The 19,164-nt window shown below is 36.9% G+C and overlaps 1 long non-coding RNA gene across 1 annotated transcript; it reads left to right on the forward strand.

Moving 5' to 3' along the window:
• Positions 1-16,828: 16,828 nt before the first annotated feature.
• Positions 16,829-18,747, forward strand: LOC141014222 (uncharacterized). The gene is made up of 3 exons (XR_012180484.1): positions 16,829-16,919; positions 18,206-18,316; positions 18,644-18,747. It is a non-coding gene; the product is annotated as an uncharacterized lncRNA (long non-coding RNA).
• The last annotated feature ends 417 nt before the right edge of the window (positions 18,748-19,164 follow it).

Below are 19,164 nucleotides of genomic sequence, written 5' to 3' on the forward strand. Positions count from 1 at the left end.
GTATGTGACCTACTTTTACTATACAACTATTCCCAACCTATCTGACATTTCTGCAGTGCAAATCGTATGTACGGTGTTGCTTTGCGTCTCTGATATCTACCCAACAGCGACATCGCAGACTTACTGCTAGTAGGAGTAATCTCAAGCTGCCATTTTCATCAGTTTGTGGCCCAACAGATGTATTAGGTATTCAAACTAACGTTCATCAAAGTGTTGTTATTAATGACATATGAAGGAATTTTAGATGAATGACATGTATACATTTTGAAATGGCATCATAAAATAATACAATTAAATTGTAAGCTAATTTGTGATGCAGAGGTTTTTGACCTGGAAGTTATTGTAAACAATCATTGTGATTGGTTCTATAGAGGACTATTTCTTGGCCAGCCGTAGTCAGGAAAATCGCTGCCTCAATGGCAGGCTTGTACCAGCAGTCTACATCTGCTGAGTCAGACTAATAAATAGGTGAATGTTTAATGCAGGTCCAGGTCCTGCCTTGACTGTGCATGACAATGTCAGTATTATAATATTTGCAAGACTATTATACTGCACTTCAAATATTATTTTAGAGCAACTCCATTATGCTTTCAAGGGCGTTTGGTGTTGAGGGCATTTACATTGCAAGAGAGACATTCTCAGCGGTACGTATTTAAAGTTACTACAGGAAACTTTCATTTTTTGATGATTCTCTTGGCCCCTTTGGACAAAAGATAATGATGGTGAAACGGAATTAACTTTGTTTTAGTTCCACCAGACTACAGAGCAGCTTCTTTCCTCCAGCTGTGAGACTCCTCAATTCATCCTCAGCACTCTGCCATAAAAAACAGGGTCGCGCTTTATTTTAGAGTACACTAATAAGATGTAATAAGCTGTACTTTTTGTCAAATTAGAAATAGTATGGTCTATATTAGATAGTAAACAAAGACAGTTAAAAGCTAATTACACTAATTAAAGTTAATAATCCATGATTTGTATTAAATTAGAAATAATTAGAAATAATGTGGTCTTAACTAGACAGTAAACATACAACGTTATATAAGTAATCTAATAAAGACGTAAGAAGCAATAATTTATATCAAATTATGCAAAAAATAGAAATAATATGGTCTTTAGATAGTAAACAAAAACAGTTATAAGCTAAGAACACATAAAAATCCATAATTTAGGCAAAACTGAGAAATATGTTCTTTATTAGAAAATAAAAAATACAGTGTTATATCCTAACTAACTAAGTCTCAACAAGCTGACACATTACAAGAAAACCATACTCTAAAATAAAAGCAGAGAACATCTTATTTCCTAACTCTTAGACTTTTATTACTTTCTAGTGGATTAGCGACACATCACATCAGACCACCTGTTTGGTGGAGGTACAATTATATACTTCTGACAAACATTTCCAACAACATGTAGTTTTAGGCTAACATCTGGGTCGGGGTCAGTCTCCATCATCTCATATGCAGGTTGATCTGCAATGACATGAAATGTTTTTGTAGCTAAATCCACGAGGAGAGCAGAAAATAATTAGGTTACTAACAGTTTTTATTTGCTTTTATTTTAGAGTATGGTTTTCTTGTAATGTGTCACTAATTAATCTCTAAGAATGTCTCATAATGGTCTAACAAGGTTGTAATTAGCTATAAATTACCCTGTAATAAAGCAGTAAAAAAATATATAAAAATATTATATATTATTAACGTAATATTGTTAAATTTAAAATAAAAAACTATATTAAATAAAGCCAGAAGTCTTCTGAGCTCTGTTCTTTGACTGACCATTATTAATATGGCACTGCAATTGTCAAATTAGAGCCTGTAAAAAAATACATTACAGTGTGATCTAGGTATTTAGGCATATGGTTTATGATAAGGATATAAATATCAATATTCTTTCTAGTTTTTGTGTAATTTAATATAAAATTCAGCTTGTTGAGACTTAGTTAGTTAGTTAGGATATAACACTGTATTTTTATTTTCTAATAAAGAACATATTTCTAGGTTTTGCCTAATTAAATACAAATTATGGATTTTTAAGTGTTATTAGTGTACTTAGCTTATAACTGTCTTTGTTTACTACCTAATAAAGACTATTATTTCTAGTTTTTGCCTTATTTAGTACAAATTATGGCTTATTACATCTTTATTAGTTTACCAAAAACAGTTTTAATTCTATGACTTATCCAACCCGAATAAGTCAGAATCCAACCCGGTGACAGGCATTAAGTATTACTAAAATAAATATATAGAAATAGCTTTGGTGATGAACTAGTTTGTTTATATAGGTCATATAAAGGCATTAGTATTAAATTTGAGATTGTTATGACAGTTAAAAGTTCCTTGTAGTAAACTGATTCCATTATTACTGTGTGAGGTTAGAAAATTTAAGGTATAAGGCAAGGCAAGGTATATCGCCTTATCAAGGCAGTTTGGTTAGGCTCAGGAAAACATCATGGTTTGGGTTAAAATAACACATTACTTAAGTGACGAACATTTGTTACATGTAAATTTAGTTACGTTATGTATGTGACATAATTTTACTATGTTAGTAAGTTAAAATAACTCACTGTTGATGTTTGGCTTCACACTGGACATAAACAGCGGTCTCCCGGATCAAAGTCCTGGCATGTTTAGCCTAACTGTCCACTCTCCTCCACCCTATACGGAGTTTGTCGCTCTCCTCTTGAGCTGACTTCATCCTTTACTGCTATAATAATTATTACAGCCACTAGAGGTTGTTGCCTAACAATACATGTAAATATGGGTTGTAATAAGCTGCTTTCACAGTCAACTTACATAGCTGTTTTTCGGATGAGGACAGGCTGTGAATTAGGAGCTGTGCAAGAGCTGTAAAAGCAATGAGAGAGTATTGATGCAACATACATATTACTGCTGATGCTGGTGCTGAAAAATAACTTCATTTTGCAATCCTCCATCTTACATTCAGTTTACAAAGGGAAAGTTGAAAACAGATTTTTTTTTCTGTTGTGAATTTGGCGAGGTCTCAGAGTGTCTCTGCTGACATGACATGTCTGAGGTGGTCTGAAGAGATAGAAATAAAAGTACACAAACTATTAACACTGATTGTTTTCTGCCACAATTATTCTGTTGTTTTTTTTTGTATCATGTCTCCCTGCACACTCATGTGACCTCTACACCCTCACTGTTGTAATTCCTGGAATCAAACATGTTTACATGATTCCTAGGGAATGTGAATATTATGATAATACTTTTTATCTATCACTTTTGACATGACCTGAACGCAGCATTCTGTAGAACATGGTGTTTTTCCAAATTTCACAGCAGGGGTTGTTATGTAGGTTTCAGTGGAGAGCAGGACAAACACATGCAATACACTTCAGTGCCCTCCAATACGTACACTAATAGGATGAGTGACATTCCAACATTGCAGGAGATTTCGAGGAAGTTTCATCATGTTGCCAGAAAACCAGTGGTTGGTGCTGTAGTGGGATGCGTATTTCTAGGTTTGACTCCTCTGCCTTGTGTTTTCAAAGTCAAGGTCGTCTCTGGGTGCACCGAAAGAACTGGAAAACACTGCTTTCATGTGTTTTATACACATATTATTTACCTTTGTTGGTTTCATCGAGGTTGTTCCAGACTTTTGCTTTGTTCCTGAAAGAATGCTTAAGGACATGAAAATAACAAATAAGATTACCATCCAAGTCAGAAGTTTTTAAAGAAGTGAACACTTTACATAACATACAAGTTGTTCCCAAGGACACTCATGAATCATTTGGAGGAAATAACTTTCCTATTGTGTCTTTACATCTGTTACATCTGCTAGAGTCGAGGAATTTGACGATTTAACTACTAGATATGACTAAATATGAATTTAAAAGTAGTTATTACTGATTATTCTTTGCTGGATCCCAAAATGCAATGAATTTTTTTTTTCATATAAGTTCTGGTTCATCCTGGTGGATTCAACAGGCATTTTAAACTTGTGCTGCCTGCATTTTGTTTATGTGACACTGAACACAATAAAGTTGTTTGCCACATCTACAATTTCTCTTTTAATCTGTCTGACCAATTAACTGTATGGTCTAGTTTATCAACCATACTGTGAAGTGTATCCCTAACCCAATCTCCAGAATTTATGTTGGCAAAATACATTTTCTACAAAACCACAGATAAGTTCAAAGTTTCCGTTTCTTTCCGTTGCATCTTTCCGTTTCTTTAGGTTCAACTTGCAATTTGTCTCTGGTTAGGTTTGGGCACAAAAAACAATTGGTTAAGAAAACATCATGTTTAGGCTTAAAATACCTGTTTTGGTCACCACAAAAACAGCTGGAAATCAACCCAAGGTCTCCTCACAAATAGGCAGGGGACACTGGCTTGGCAGCCTGTAACTTCACCACCCCACCTCCGGATATGAAAGTCAGGTAATAAACACGTACTGTGAACGTAGGCTGTGACACGTACAAATTTGGACGTATCTGTGGTTTTGCAGATATGTTAAATACTAACATTTTATCCTGATGACTGGGCTGTTGTCGCACACTTTAGATAAGGTAACCACTATCTGTAATACATTTATCACATTCACTGCAGTAGCTACCATCTCAGACATTGAAAACATGTTCATGGTATTTTTGTCCTTTGAGTTAAACTGAACAAATAAAAATATATAGGCTGTATGGTTGATTTTATTGATTATAGGCTGATTCTAGTATTTTAAATATTAAGCCTTACAAATATGTGAATTTATAATACTGTGGAAATCACTTTGGATGTGAATTTGCACATTTGGAAATTCAAATATGCAGACATCATGCATAAAAAAACGCAACATTTGCACATATGCTATCATATGTATAAGTGTTGAAAGCAAATACAGGTCTATGTGGTTTGCGGAATATAATAGAGTCTCAGTTGTTTGAAGTAAACAAATTATTAGCAGGTTGGCAAATGAACAAAAGGGGAACTTGAACTAGAAATTACTAATCAACGGCGGAAGAAGATCTACAGATGAAAAACAAAATATTGAGAACTCACAAAACGCAGTGATGTGCTACATAATCACTCCAATTCAGTGAGCAACTTATGAAATTGTTGGGTCATATTTTGAGTGTTGCTCCAAGAAAGAACCTGATCATCAAACACAGATTTGGAGTGCCTACCAACACACAAACTGTGAAATAAGCCGTCCTAGTCAGTTGTTGTGGGCTGTCTAGGTCAGACAACATGGCATTCAGTAAGCCATTCAGATTTTGGCCTCCATCTTATGTAAGGTTGAGGTTCATTTGAATAATACGGGCGGTATTATTCATTCTGAGTATCCCGGCAATATCTTGAGGAGAACTTAACTCCAGCGCTAGCATTATTTCTGCTGTTCTGTTCTGTTTTGATGGAAATATGTATAAAGCTTGAGGATGTGTGGATTTTACTAACGTTACGGACTACATTATCAACAAGAGCCAGTAACTGTTCAGGCTAAAGATTTATATCGGCCACTTGTGTCCTGACCTCAGACATGGAAGCTGTAAGTTTTGCCATGTTTTCTGTTGCTTTGATGTTTATCAGCCTGTTGCATCAGGTGTTAGCATGTTGCTAGGCTAATGTGGCTACTCCTGGTCTGGGGCGATGTTGGACTAATGTAGTGATATTGAGAGACAGTCAAGAGAAACTGTGTGAACTTTCAGCCTCATTTGAAGCATACGTAACGAGTAGTAGGTTTAATGCCGATAACTGTGTTTTTCATGTGGCTTGTTGTGTTGGTGACATTACTGAAGCACTAGATTAGCTAGCGTTAGCTGTGTTGTTATACAGAGCCTGTTTCGTTCTGGGATCCTACCAGTATATACTGTATGTATGCGTGTATGCGTGTGTGTGTGTGTGTTTCTGCTGTTTGTAATTTACTTGATAGATATGCAATGAAGATCACTATATAGCTACATATAGAAAATGATCATTTTGCCTATGATGTTTTTTTTGTTTGTTTTAAACATTACAGCATATAAACCAATGCTAGTAGTAAACCAAAATAGAAGTATGACCCTAAAAAATAGCATAATATGTCTCCTTTAAGTATCAGTGAACTTATTTGACTTAAATTGAAAAGGTACTTGTGTTTTTAAGCCAACACAACTCTCAATTGACTTTTGGGCCCAATTCTAAACTGGCACCTACACACTCCCCCTATCCACTATCACTCCATTTTTCACTCCAGTGTTCATGTGGAGGGGCCGCTACATTGAGTGTAGTTGCAAACCAATTTGCCTTCAGGGGAAGTGGATTATAAAGCCCTCAAACCCAGTCTGCATGGATGCAAGCTTACAAACCACACTCCACTCAGACCCACTTTCTGTCCATGATGGAGGAAGCGCCACAAACTTAGTTCTGTGCTGCTATTTCCTAAGGATAATTAATCATTTGTCTTACTTCAGGCGTTTGATAGACTATTTCCATGTGCACATCATGGAGGTTACATTGTATATGCGAATGAACATGTTGCTAAGACATAGTAACACGTGTTGATTCTCTTTGATTTGATTGCCTTTGTTGTGTAATTTCAGTGACTGTGGAATTTACCAAGGACATATCAGATTAAGAATGGCAAACAAAAAAAATGTCCAGCAAAAAATTCGACATAATTTAAGTGAGAATGTTTATTTTATTTATTTAATTAATGATTTTCCTTTCACAAGCCTGCCATGAAATTAGAATCAGAAATAGGCCACTTTATTGATCCAAGGGGAGAAATTGGCTGGAGTTACAGTTGTTTCATCCAATGGAAATGTAATGGCATAGAGGAATTATTTTAAAAATACACTGCTCAAAAATGAAAATCTTAACTGATGTACATTGTATAATTTGTTGAGAACAAAATGATGTAACAACGGTCAATGGAAACCAAAATCATCAACTCATTGAGGGCTGGATTCAAAATAACACTGGAAATCAAAGGAACAAAATAAAGGAAATCACAGGCTGATCCAACTTGAGTGATTTTTTTCACAGCAACTCATAATGTGACTCAGTAGTGAGCATGGCCACCGTGTGCCTGCACTCTGGACAACGTCTGGGTATGCTCCTAACAAGTCGGTAGATGGTGTCCAGGGGCATCTCCTCCCAGACCTGGATCAGGGCATCAATGAGCTCCTGGACAGTCTGCGGCGTCGGATGCAATGATTCATAAGCTCCCATAGGTGCTCAGTTGGATTTAGGTGAGGGGAGCAAGGGGGGCAGTCAATGGCATCATTGCCTTCGTCATCCAGGAACTGTTTAACTGACATGGTGTTATACTGTGATGATTAAGTGTTCTCTTAATTTCCTAAGATCTTTTTTGAGCAGTGTATATAATACATTTCAATAATACTGAATAGATTATAAGATTAATATAATAAAAAAGGATTAAAAGTTAAATTAAAAGTTAGAATACAATAAAATATGTGCTTTATAGTACATATAACAATACACAGGGAAAATAAGAAAAAGAAATATGTACAAATATGTGCATCATATGTGAAAGTTCCTGTTTCCGTCAGATAAGGCAAGGTCGTCCAAAAGCTTGCTGTATATTTATACCTTCCCCCCTTGATTCAGAGACCCTCCACAGCTGTGAGTGTGCCTCCACACAGGGTCACACTTGATCCAGAGTGGGACTGTGAAGGGATCGGTTTGGAATTGGGCCTTGGTCTCACACTGGAATGAATAATGGTCTCCTGGATGAAAGTCCTGTGCTTGTTTGCTTGTCCCTATGTGAACTTTCTGGCTCTTTATACTACTTTGTCTGACTTCCTCCTTTCCTGTCAAAATAATTACTACGGCCACAGAAGGTTGCTGCCGAACAAAAAAATCAATGTGGGTCATAGTAAGCTGCTTTCACAGTTAACATATGGTCTTTTTTCTGTTGAGGAGAGGCTGTTCCATGCAAACACTGCTTTTCTTACATGCTAAAATCTACAATATATATCTACCTACATCTAGAGTGTAACTACAGCATTTTTTTGGTACAATCTTCCAGCCCAACATGTCAGTGGCCCTTTATGCTTCTGAGTTTGATGCAGTAGTTACCCCTCCAGCGTCATTTCTCGTGGCGCCCTCACCATATCCCAACTGTAATGCAGCTGAGACAGGCCCCATGGAAGGTTAGAGAGGTTAGAGAGGTGACTTAGGGAGGTAAACTTAAGTTACATGGTTATCTTAATCCGAAGTATGATCTTTTCCTGAACCTATCAAAGTTTTTGAGCCTAAATCGAATCAAACCATGACCTAAAATTTATAATATGTCATAATATATGAAATGTGTGTCAGCAAGCTTTATTTTGAAAGTTGAACTAGACGTTGGACCACAGAGCTAAACTGACACTAGAAGGGCAAGTAGACATCCTAGTTTGAAGCTTAAGGCCACTGACCCAGCTGCTGCATTAGACGAGTTAGGAGTGAGAGCATGCTGCTTGTTCAGTATCCACAGTCTGTCTCCAGTGAAAATATATACATTCATTCTTTGCTGGTTGCCTTTTTCATTTATTTGACGGGGCATGAGTTTGTTTCTTTGTGAACAGCAGGCCTACCACATAAAAAAAAAAAAAAAAAGAAAAAAAAATGAGCAATGGCACTTTTTTCTTCTGGAACACCAGTTAGTATTGTAAAGGATGGCTCTCATTTGGACTGCAGACAGTTATTAAGTCATAGCTTATGGAACACAATATGCCCTGAATATTCAATATCTTCATTAAACAATTAGTGTGCCTTTGTTAAATTAGTTGGCCAGCTAATCTTGTTAAGCCATATGCCTGAGGCCTAATTCCATGGAAGGTGATACAGTGAGCGCACAGCTATTTTGAGGCATCACTCAAGCTTTCATATCAGGACCCTGGTCTTATGTTTGTAATCGGAGGGCGGAATTATTAAGATGGAATGTGGGAGTTGAGGAGATATTATATGTAATGACTATCTATTCTTATCATCTATTAGAGGAATCTTGAGATTTATAAGCTATGTGTGTTTAGTCACACTACGGACTTTAAGCCAATTTTCCCAACAGGAGAAAAGCAGAGTATGCCATCCATCCACCCATCCACCATCTATCCAAGATGTCACTGCCTTTGGACATTAGATCATTGAGACATCAGCAACTGTGAATCTGAGTAGCTGTCAAACAGATATAGAGAAAGAAAAACTCATCTTAACAATTCATCGTTATTTTTATTTCATTAATTTAGAATGATAATATGAACTTTGAAAAAAGTACAAACATGTTTTCACTATTGTGTTTTTTGTGTTCACGAAAAAATGATTCCACACTAGCCCCAGTTTCTGTCTGTCATTACCATTACCTCATCCTTTGGAACAGAGATCGTTTTTTAACGACAAGTCTGCTGTATATATTTGTATTTCCAGAATCCTCAAAGACTCATTCATACATCATATATACATACATACACATTCTTATGCATGTGGATGAAAAATTCAAACAAGAAACCAGTATACAATGCATATTGTTATTTCTAACTTAATACTTACAGTGTTTTTTCATATTATAATATGTAAAATAACTTTAGAATAATATAAAAATAAAATTAATGACTGTAATTTACAGTCAAAACATGTTAATTTAGCGACAATCCCTGATTTAATATGCTCAAAATCTGTAGGTAAACTATGGCTGAATTAATACATTTAAAAGACAATAAAATAAGTAAGAATAAGTTAGTGTATTGTCAAAATATAGCAGCCTGGTCAGTGGCCTTAAGCTTCAAAGTTTGACACTGTCATTACCCCTCTAGCATCACTTTGTGAAGTGCCCCTCCAATGCTATAGTATAAATAGCAAGAAAAGTCAGATTTGTGGCGGGTGTTGGGGTGGTTATAATAATGACGATGTTTAATGACAAGGACAAAGATGGAAAATAGAAAGACAGATAGACACTATTCCCTCACAAATGAATAACATATTATCAGGATTAAAGGATACAGAATAGCTGCTTGAGGAGTGGCGTTTCCCCTGTTAAAAAATGGATTGAGGATTCATTTTAGATGAACAGGTGTCCAGATTGATGACACGAATAGAGGCCATAGCCACAAATTTCAACAAATGCTACTTTCAATTTGTTCTAACGGAGCCATCTAGCAGAGCAGGTACCATTCTGAGCCAAAGGCTAGATGGAGGTGATGATGCATGAGCGGCTGCACTGATGCTTTTTGCCCACTTCAGACAGAAGGAAAACATTTTTTTGTACACGTCGATGACATGACCATTGCATGTGAGGTCTGTGTAAGTTACATATGAAATGTCATCATCTATAAATTCAAATTCAAATATGTAGAATTTATTTGTACTTTTAAAGTGTCTGCACAGGTAATAGTCCATTGATGGCCAAGTTGCTCATGGTAGCAGTGGACCAGGTCCTAATCAAAGGCCAGCTGTAAAGCTTTACCCAAGTGCTCCAAATTATGTTCAGCTTACATTACATGCATCACGTCAACTGTCTTATGAAACTGGTAAATATACTGAATGAATACACTGATTTTTGGAGGGTTCCTAAAGGTCATTAGGGTTTTTTATCCACAGTATTTTTTCTAAATTTGGGGCATTTTCTCCCTGTGTGTAAGGGCCCTGAGTAGAATATTAGTCTCAATTTATTTATTTATGCATTTTGGAAGGTATGTCTTCATTTCAAGGCACTAAGGTCCAATGCAATGAAAAGGATGCAAGTTTGCTGTTAAGCAAAAGGTGCTGAGCCTCATGTCGCAATGCTGATTTTGACAAAATCATTTTGACTGCATTGCTTCCAAAATCAGTTTGACTGCATTGCTTCCAAAATCAGTTTGACTGCATTGCTGTTCTATTTGAATTACCATTACCAGTAGCTCCCTAACGCTTTGCTACATATTGTTTTGTGTGAGGATTGATTTATCAGCCAGACAGACAAATGTGATCAAACGTCAGAGGGCAGGCCACTGTCAGTAACCACAGCAGATGTGAGAAAAATCCTGCTGAGAGTGAATATGAGTAAAGCTGCTGGGCCTAAAAACATATACTAAAAACATGTGAGAATCAGCTAGTCGATGTTAATACTGACATTTGTACTCATAACTCACACAGAAGAGCGTGTTCCCAACTGCTTCAAGACAGCCACCATCTTCCCTGTACCCAAAAAATCTGCAGTGTCTAGTCTAAATGACTACCGCCCTGTGGCACTGGTCATCCAGCACATCACAGACAACATCCCTGCCAGCCTGGACCCTCACCAGTATTCTTTCAGAACCAACAGATCAAATTCAATTGAATTTAACAGATTGAATTTTATTATTATTATGAATAGATTAATATTATATTTTGAATGTTAATGTGTTGTTGTTCTGACCCATGACTGCTCAGTAGTCATTACTTCATTATTACACAATTATTCAGTGTTTATGGTTCGGACCACACCTGTCTTCGAACTAGGCCTTTGTTTTCATCTCAACTCATATTGACACAATCTGTCCACAGAGAGACCAAGTACTCAAAACCAACTTTGTATTAGTTCCCACTATAAAAGGTATTTCCAGGACAACATTTTGCCAAGGTAAAAACTTTACCAGCAAAAATGTTTAGTGTTATTCATATACTTTAAACAAGCTATGTTCAAGCTCTTTCAATTAATTAGGAGTGAAGTGGAGAGTTATTACATAGTATTTATAAATTTATAAAAGTTATTTTCAAAGCAATAACCCACCACAGCCCGTGACAAATGGAACTCAAATCACAGTGGCAGGGAGAGAATGTATATCATTTCCATTAAACATGGCCTGTCTTGGATTTTTGTCTTGGATTATTTTGTACCAGAGGTTAAGACTTGTGTAGAGACTCCAGCATTTGTATCTAATCTAATCTAATCTAATTTAAAATGGCCGTTTCCATGGTTTACAATCATAAGAATTAGATTGTTGCATGTCTGACTAGATATATTAATATCGCTATAATATTTCTGCAACTTGGCAAGAAGAGAACTTTAAAATGTTATCATATTGTGTCAGTGTTTTGGGCTGGTATAGTGTCTTTGTGGTCAGTAGTTTGTCCTGATGGGGTGTCTTCAAGCACAACAGTAAACACTTTGAACTCCAGGCTTGATGTCTGAACTCTGACCTCTCTGGGCTGAAACAGCAAGGTGCCAACAGACAGTCAAGTCCTGTGATAAATGTCAAAGAAACAAGTGCTATTTTTTAGGCATTAAAGTACAATATTGGAGGCAAGTTGGAACCACCCACTCTAGTTCAACATACGTTTTGAGCAAACTTCTGCCATGAAGTACCAAAATACAGCATATTACGTGTGCCACCGGGGATAACACTCTGGACCAGTATTACAGTATTAAAGGATGCCTATTGCTTTTTTCCCCGTGCAGCCTTGGGGCTTTCTGATCACTGTCTGAAACACAGCCGTCATGGTAACGCTTCCTTTTACAGTACGGTAATAACCAGCTAATTACCTGCTAATAAGATGTATTTACTAGGTAATAACCAGGTAATTAAATGCAATTACCAAGTACTTACCAGGTAAATACCAAGTACTTACCAGGTTATTACCAGGTAATTACACAGTATTTACAAGATATTTTCCTGACTACTACCAGGCATTTACCCAATAATTACCTGGTAGATACACAGTAATTGTAGATTGTAGATTTTAAACCCGGTAGTTAAAAATATTTACCTGATATTTATCTGGTAAATACCAACAAGTTACCTGGTATTTACCCAATAATTACCAGGTAGATATCCTGCAATTGCATATTGTAGACTATAAACCCACTGAATGTGTCTATATGTGACTTTGTTAGGGTGATAATAACTTAGATATTTACCTGGTAATTACCAGGTATTTACTCAAAATGATCACATATTTACCTGGTAACTACCACTTATTTACGTGGTAGTTACCTGATATTTACCTGGTAAATACCAACTAGTTATCTAGTATTTACTAGAAATATACTGAAAACTACCAGGTATTTATCCGGGAGTTATAGATTATGTATTACCAGTCAACCTGTGTGGTGACAGTGAGGGTGTAACTTGCAACTATTTACCAAGTAATTACTTTCTAATTACCCAGTAGTTACAATTTACATTATCAGGTAAAACCTTGTGAATTACCCTGTAAGGAAGGTGGAACTGTACTGTAAAAGGAAGCGTGGTTTGTTTCAATGATATTACCATGTACTTTCCTGGTAACTGTAGATTATAATCCTGTGTAGTTTTGAACATGGTACCTGGCAAAAACTCCCATATCTCCCTGATAATTATCAGGTAAATATCGGGGTGATATCAGAGTTTTACAGAATAGTTACCCTGTAAGGAAGGTGGAATTGTACTGTAAAAGGAAGCGTGGTTTGTTTCAATGATATTACCATGTACTTTCTTGGTAACTGTAGATTATAATCCTGTGTAGTTTTGAACATGGTACCTGGCAAAAACTCCCATATCTCCCTGATAATTATCAGGTAAATATCGGGGTGATATCAGAGTTTTACAGAGTAGTTACCCTGTAAGGAAGGTGGAATTGTACTGTAAAAGGAAGCGTGGTTTGTTTCAATGATATTACCATGTACTTTCCTGGTAACTGTAGATTATAATCCTGTGTAGTTTTGAACATGGTACCTGGCAAAAACTCCCATATCTCCCTGATAATTATCAGGTAAATATCGGGGTGATATCAGAGTTTTACAGAATAGTTACCCTGTAAGGAAGGTGGAATTGTACTGTAAAAGGAAGCGTGGTTTGTTTCAATGATATTACCATGTACTTTCTTGGTAACTGTTGATTATAATCCTGTGTAGTTTTGAACATGGTACCTGGCAAAAACTCCCATATCTCCCTGATAATTATCAGGTAAATATCGGGGTGATATCAGAGTTTTACAGAGTAGTTACCCTGTAAGGAAGGTGGAATTGTACTGTAAAAGGAAGCGTGGTTTGTTTCAATGATATTACCATGTACTTTCCTGGTAACTGTAGATTATAATCCTGTGTAGTTTTGAACATGGTACCTGGCAAAAACTCCCATATCTCCCTGATAATTATCAGGTAAATATCGGGGTGATATCAGAGTTTTACAGAGTAGTTACCCTGTAAGGAAGGTGGAATTGTACTGTAAAAGGAAGCGTGGTTTGTTTCAATGATATTACCATGTACTTTCCTTTACATAAAGATACAATGCATTTTGTTACACTCCTTCACACAACCTGTGACAAAAAAAGAGTTTAATTTTAATCTTAATCTGCAAAAACACAAGACAAGAGTAACTTCAATACATAAAGTACAACACAGTGGCGTAGCTTTCAAGTGTATTTCAAAACAAGTAGGACATGTTATAAACAAGTACAAAAAGTTCAAAGTGCAGTTGCATCTTGTATGAAATGTAAAATAAAATGAGTAAGGCTGACAACATCCTTGTGGAAATTATTGAACAATATCAAACTACTGCACTATAGAGCTTGACCCATCACTTGGGAATTTTGTATTTGATGGGGAGCAGCTCTGTGGCCTTCCTCATTTTTTCGATTTTTTCCTGCAGGGGTTTGTTGGCATCTACAAATTCCTTGCATAATTTTGCATAGTACTAGTGTTTTATTCAATCGGAAAACGATGACAACAGAGGTGAACACAACGCAGTCCAGTACTTCATCACTGGTTACACTTTGTAAAATGCTCTTATGTCTTTAAATAGGCGTCCAAGAATGCCCTTCCTATGCTCTTTCCCGAGCCAGTGGTTCCACTCGATGAACCTTAAGTTCATCTTCAAGGCCTTCTCTGTCAGGTTCCCCCTGTACCTGTAGATGTCCTCCTTATAAGTCCGCCATGCCCGTTCAACGTGCTGTGTGTGAGCACCAGTCCCAGGGTGGACAAAATACCTTTGGTGGTTTACCTGGTAGTGTATGTAGCCGTCATGGGACAACTGGTTGTAGGAACGCCAGCAATCACTAATGATTTCACTTCCAGGTCTAACATATTTTCTAATGATTGGGAGCAATCTCCTCCTGGATCGATTTTCAACCAGTTTTAAAACAGGGCGTCTGCGGGACCGCCTGACTTCCATCATCCCAAAGACCCACGAGCGACGTCGCCAGGTCTTTCCAAATCGTCCACGTCCATACTGAAAATAAACAAAATGTCATGCTTAAAGGCAGTCCAACTTAAATGCAACATTTGAGAATGTTAAAGTCGCAATCGCATTGGTGCTTTATAGATTGTAGATGGTTTTTGAGTGGACTATCCCTTTCATTTCTTTAAAACCTATTGTCCTTGTTTTAACAGCTACTAAATACTGCACCATACAACACAAAACAGAAATTGATACTTTATTAACAAAATACAAGCTTACCTTTCTTTTGTGTCTGAACTTGCTCTCATCTATCGCTACGAAAGCTCTTCTCCCTCCAATTTGCATTTCCCTTCTTCTCTCTAGTCGTCTGACTGCTGCACAGCAAATTTCACGTAGAAGTGTAGTCACCCTAGTCAGTGATTTGCTGCTCCCACATACTCCATCCTCTAGCATATCCACATGTCTGCGCCTCAAACCCTGTGAGAAACTGACCCAAAAAAGAGGACAACTATGTATTAGCAACAAGGATGGGAGAGTTTTGGAGTCAGGGAGGGGAAATTATAGTTAGGTTGGTGCCTATGATAGCCATTGTGCATGTTGTACATGTTGGGATGGATGAACATGTGTGATTTCTTGGATTTTTTTGGATTGACTATGTAATATGTGTATGCAGTTAGCTATTTATATTAAGACACACTGTGTACATCATGGTATCTGCATGTACAGTATCAGGTCAGCCTGATTGGAATAGTCTTAAGATAAAATTAAATTAACTAAGACGCAAGAAAAAGCCAATGTTGTTTTATCAGCTCTCACTGGGCGTTAATATTGCGTAACAAAACACATTTATGCATCTTGCAAGAGAGCATAAGAGATAAATGTTTAACTTGTCAAAATATGTAGTGTTACATCATGCCTACAAAGCTATTTGAACTGAAGTGAGAGGCAGAGAGAGAGAGCAACCAACCTGTGCATGATTTTCATCCATGATGATAATGACATGTGAGACCAAGAGAATATTGAGCCATCTCTGATGGACCTTGTGATATTCCTGCCCCTGTGAATTGATTTTCTGCAGCTCCTGTAACATAACATACATGACCACAATTGAAACAAGCACCAGGCTTTTTATGCTAAAGGACCCATATACAGGGCCTCTAGTGCTGAAGAGGTAACTGTATTTGCTGTACTATTCTTGCAGAAAAAAAAAAAAAAGTATTTCAATAATTCATTCAACATAGCAAGTATGCACTGTAAGATAGTTAGAAGGAGTTAACACCTACATAATGATAGTACATTAGATTGTCAATATGGTCATTTTTAGGAGGAAAACAAATGCAACTTGCCATTGACTTCAATGTATAATAATAATAATAATAATAATAATAATAATAATAATAATAATAATAATAATAATACTAATAATAATAAAGAATAAGAAGAAGGATGTGTGGCAATGATCCCTTACCACCGATAGCCATCCTTGGTCGTGTTTGTTCTTTTGAATTTCATTTTGTTGTTGCAAACAGGGCATCTTTTTTTCTTTGCCAATAGCCTCTCCTCCTGGAGCCATCCTATCAACTGTTTACGTCCTTGCGCTGTCCTCTCAAGTAATCTTCTTATCAAAGTCATATTACGTACGGTTTGCAGAGTAGTGAGTCTCAAACTGCACAGACTCGCATTTCCGAGGGTCTCTTCGCGGGCATTCAACGAAGTACACGTAATGACGCAATGACGCATGATACGTCGCACACGGAAACGTGAGGGGACAAGCAACTTGGATGCAAGCGAAGATAATTCAATAACGTTTTGATGCAAATTGCAGTCGGGCCACCACCCACGGATCTTCTGCAATACCTCCACCTTGGTAAGAAAGACATGCGACCCCCCTTTTCTCCATTTACTTGAACTTTTTGGATAAATTGTACTTCTTAGAGTCTTGATTAACTTTGTGAGGAAGAGAGAGAGAGAGAGAGAGAGAGAGAGAGAGTTTACGCGCGCTCTGCACCGCGTGTAGCAAAAGTAGACAGACACAAAGTGGAGGAGAGGGCCGATGGTTTGTTGGTTGAAGGTGAGGAAAAACAGACTCCACTCTCATATAATATTCTCAGTAGGCTACATGTCAGGTGTCGTGTTTTCACGTGTTTGTCACGAGTTTGTCTGGTGCGACTGCGTGTGTGAGTCCATAAATGTATCCACATTTGTATTGTCCTGAGCTGTCGGTCTGTCTTTACTCTTTAGCTTCCTTGCGTTTATCAGCTGTCTGTATTCACACTGGTTTATTAGCTGCTACATTACAAGCCACATGATCAGTTAAGTATTGATACGAAATCAAATGTCCAGGTGATGTTACCTGAGGTAACTATAATGAGATTCAATTCTGTGAACAAAACAAACAACAATATAATAGCATCCGCTAAACAGAACATGATGAAAAGCTTTAATATAACTGAGTATTAACAGTATGATAATAACAGCTTTGACACATAGGCTTCATGTCCTGCTTATTAAAAGATTAGGATGAATGTAGTTTATTGGAGAATACATAACAGCACTTTGACTATTTGTCCTCTACACTTTATTCATTAATTTGATTATTTTACAGACAATAATTTAATTTTTTTTTAAATCCTAAAAATAAGTACAGTATTTACAATACATAGCCTACCTATCTGAAAAATGTTTGTGCCAGTGACCCCTATACAAGATCTGTGTTGTTAAAATGTTTAGAAAATATTCAAATTTGGGTTAGTGTTTAAAATATTTTTTGTTGCTATATTAACTAGCCTAATTATTAACTAATTTTGCTAGGGACTTCCCAGACTGGAACCCCCTCAAGGACCCCTGGAGGTCTCTGGGCCCCACTTTGAGAACTACCATGATAAAAACACTATTATTTATGTATATTATTACATTCTAGAGATACATTAAGCCTACGACTTGTCAGAGAGACTTTTTTAATCATAGCTGAGAATTTTCTATTCATACAGAAGAGAGATTAAATACACATATGCGTTGTGAACTTGTAGATTGACTGTTTTCACTACTACTTAAAAGTGGAGGTTTTTTGATGAAATTCTCTTGACCATGTTTACAAATGTCTTTTTACTTTCTGAAAAATGTATCTTAATATATTTCCTTTACCCCTTATAGTCATGCCGAACACACGTAAAACCAAAAGAAAGCAGCACACTGCACCAGAGGAGAACCCTGCAATGTCGATCCAGTCTGACAATGACCAGGTGATTCAGTCTGACAATGATGGTAAGATAAACCATTTTAAGTTTTCCCCATAACCAGTCGTAACCATAAACTAATGGCTTTTTATTCAATCTTTGTTGTACATACAGTGGTCTTGCATGGCGCCAGGCTGTTAGGAACTCTATTCTTAAAGACGAGCTAAACAACCTAAATTATTTTTATCTTAATTTTAGTTCACATACCTGGGTATTCAGGGACCTACAAAGCTTAGAAGTGTAAATGAAATAGAACAGCTTATGACTGAACACAAATTTGGGAGTGAACACGGTGAAATAATAAGATTATCTTAACATGATAAGTATTTAATACATCTTTTTGCACTATTTTTAGTTGAAGAGATTCAACAAAATGCACCAACAAAAGCACCAACAAAGGCACCAACCATGGCAAAGTTAAAGGGTGACTTTCAAAAATTAAAAGGGGAGAACCATCTACTGAAGGAAGAAATCCGTCTCTTGAAAGAGGAGAACTGATTCCTGAAAGAGCAGCGTGACTTCAACCGAGAGAAGGCTCTCCACACAGAGGTCGGCCACACAACTTCAAAAGGTATCTATACTGTTCCTCCCGAAACCAACATGGAAGGCTGTAAATACAATCTAAAGGAGTCTATGGAACAATGTTTTTGTGTTAAAATAAGTTTTAAATGGCTCTATATTCTGACAGCAATCACTGAAAGAGTGTTTAGTCAGTGACTTGAAATCTCCAAACCCTCGCTATCCGCTATCTCTCTTCTGTAGTCCTGGATGCACGGCTGACATATCTCTGCAACTGCAACCATTGTATCTTTTCACCCGAATCCACCACACCATCCGCGAGTCTCTACGAGGTCCGGTTGCCGTAATACGTCCGCC

The sequence above is a fragment of the Pagrus major genome, chromosome 19 (assembly GCF_040436345.1).
Source record: "Pagrus major chromosome 19, Pma_NU_1.0".
Lineage (NCBI taxonomy): Eukaryota > Metazoa > Chordata > Actinopteri > Spariformes > Sparidae > Pagrus > Pagrus major.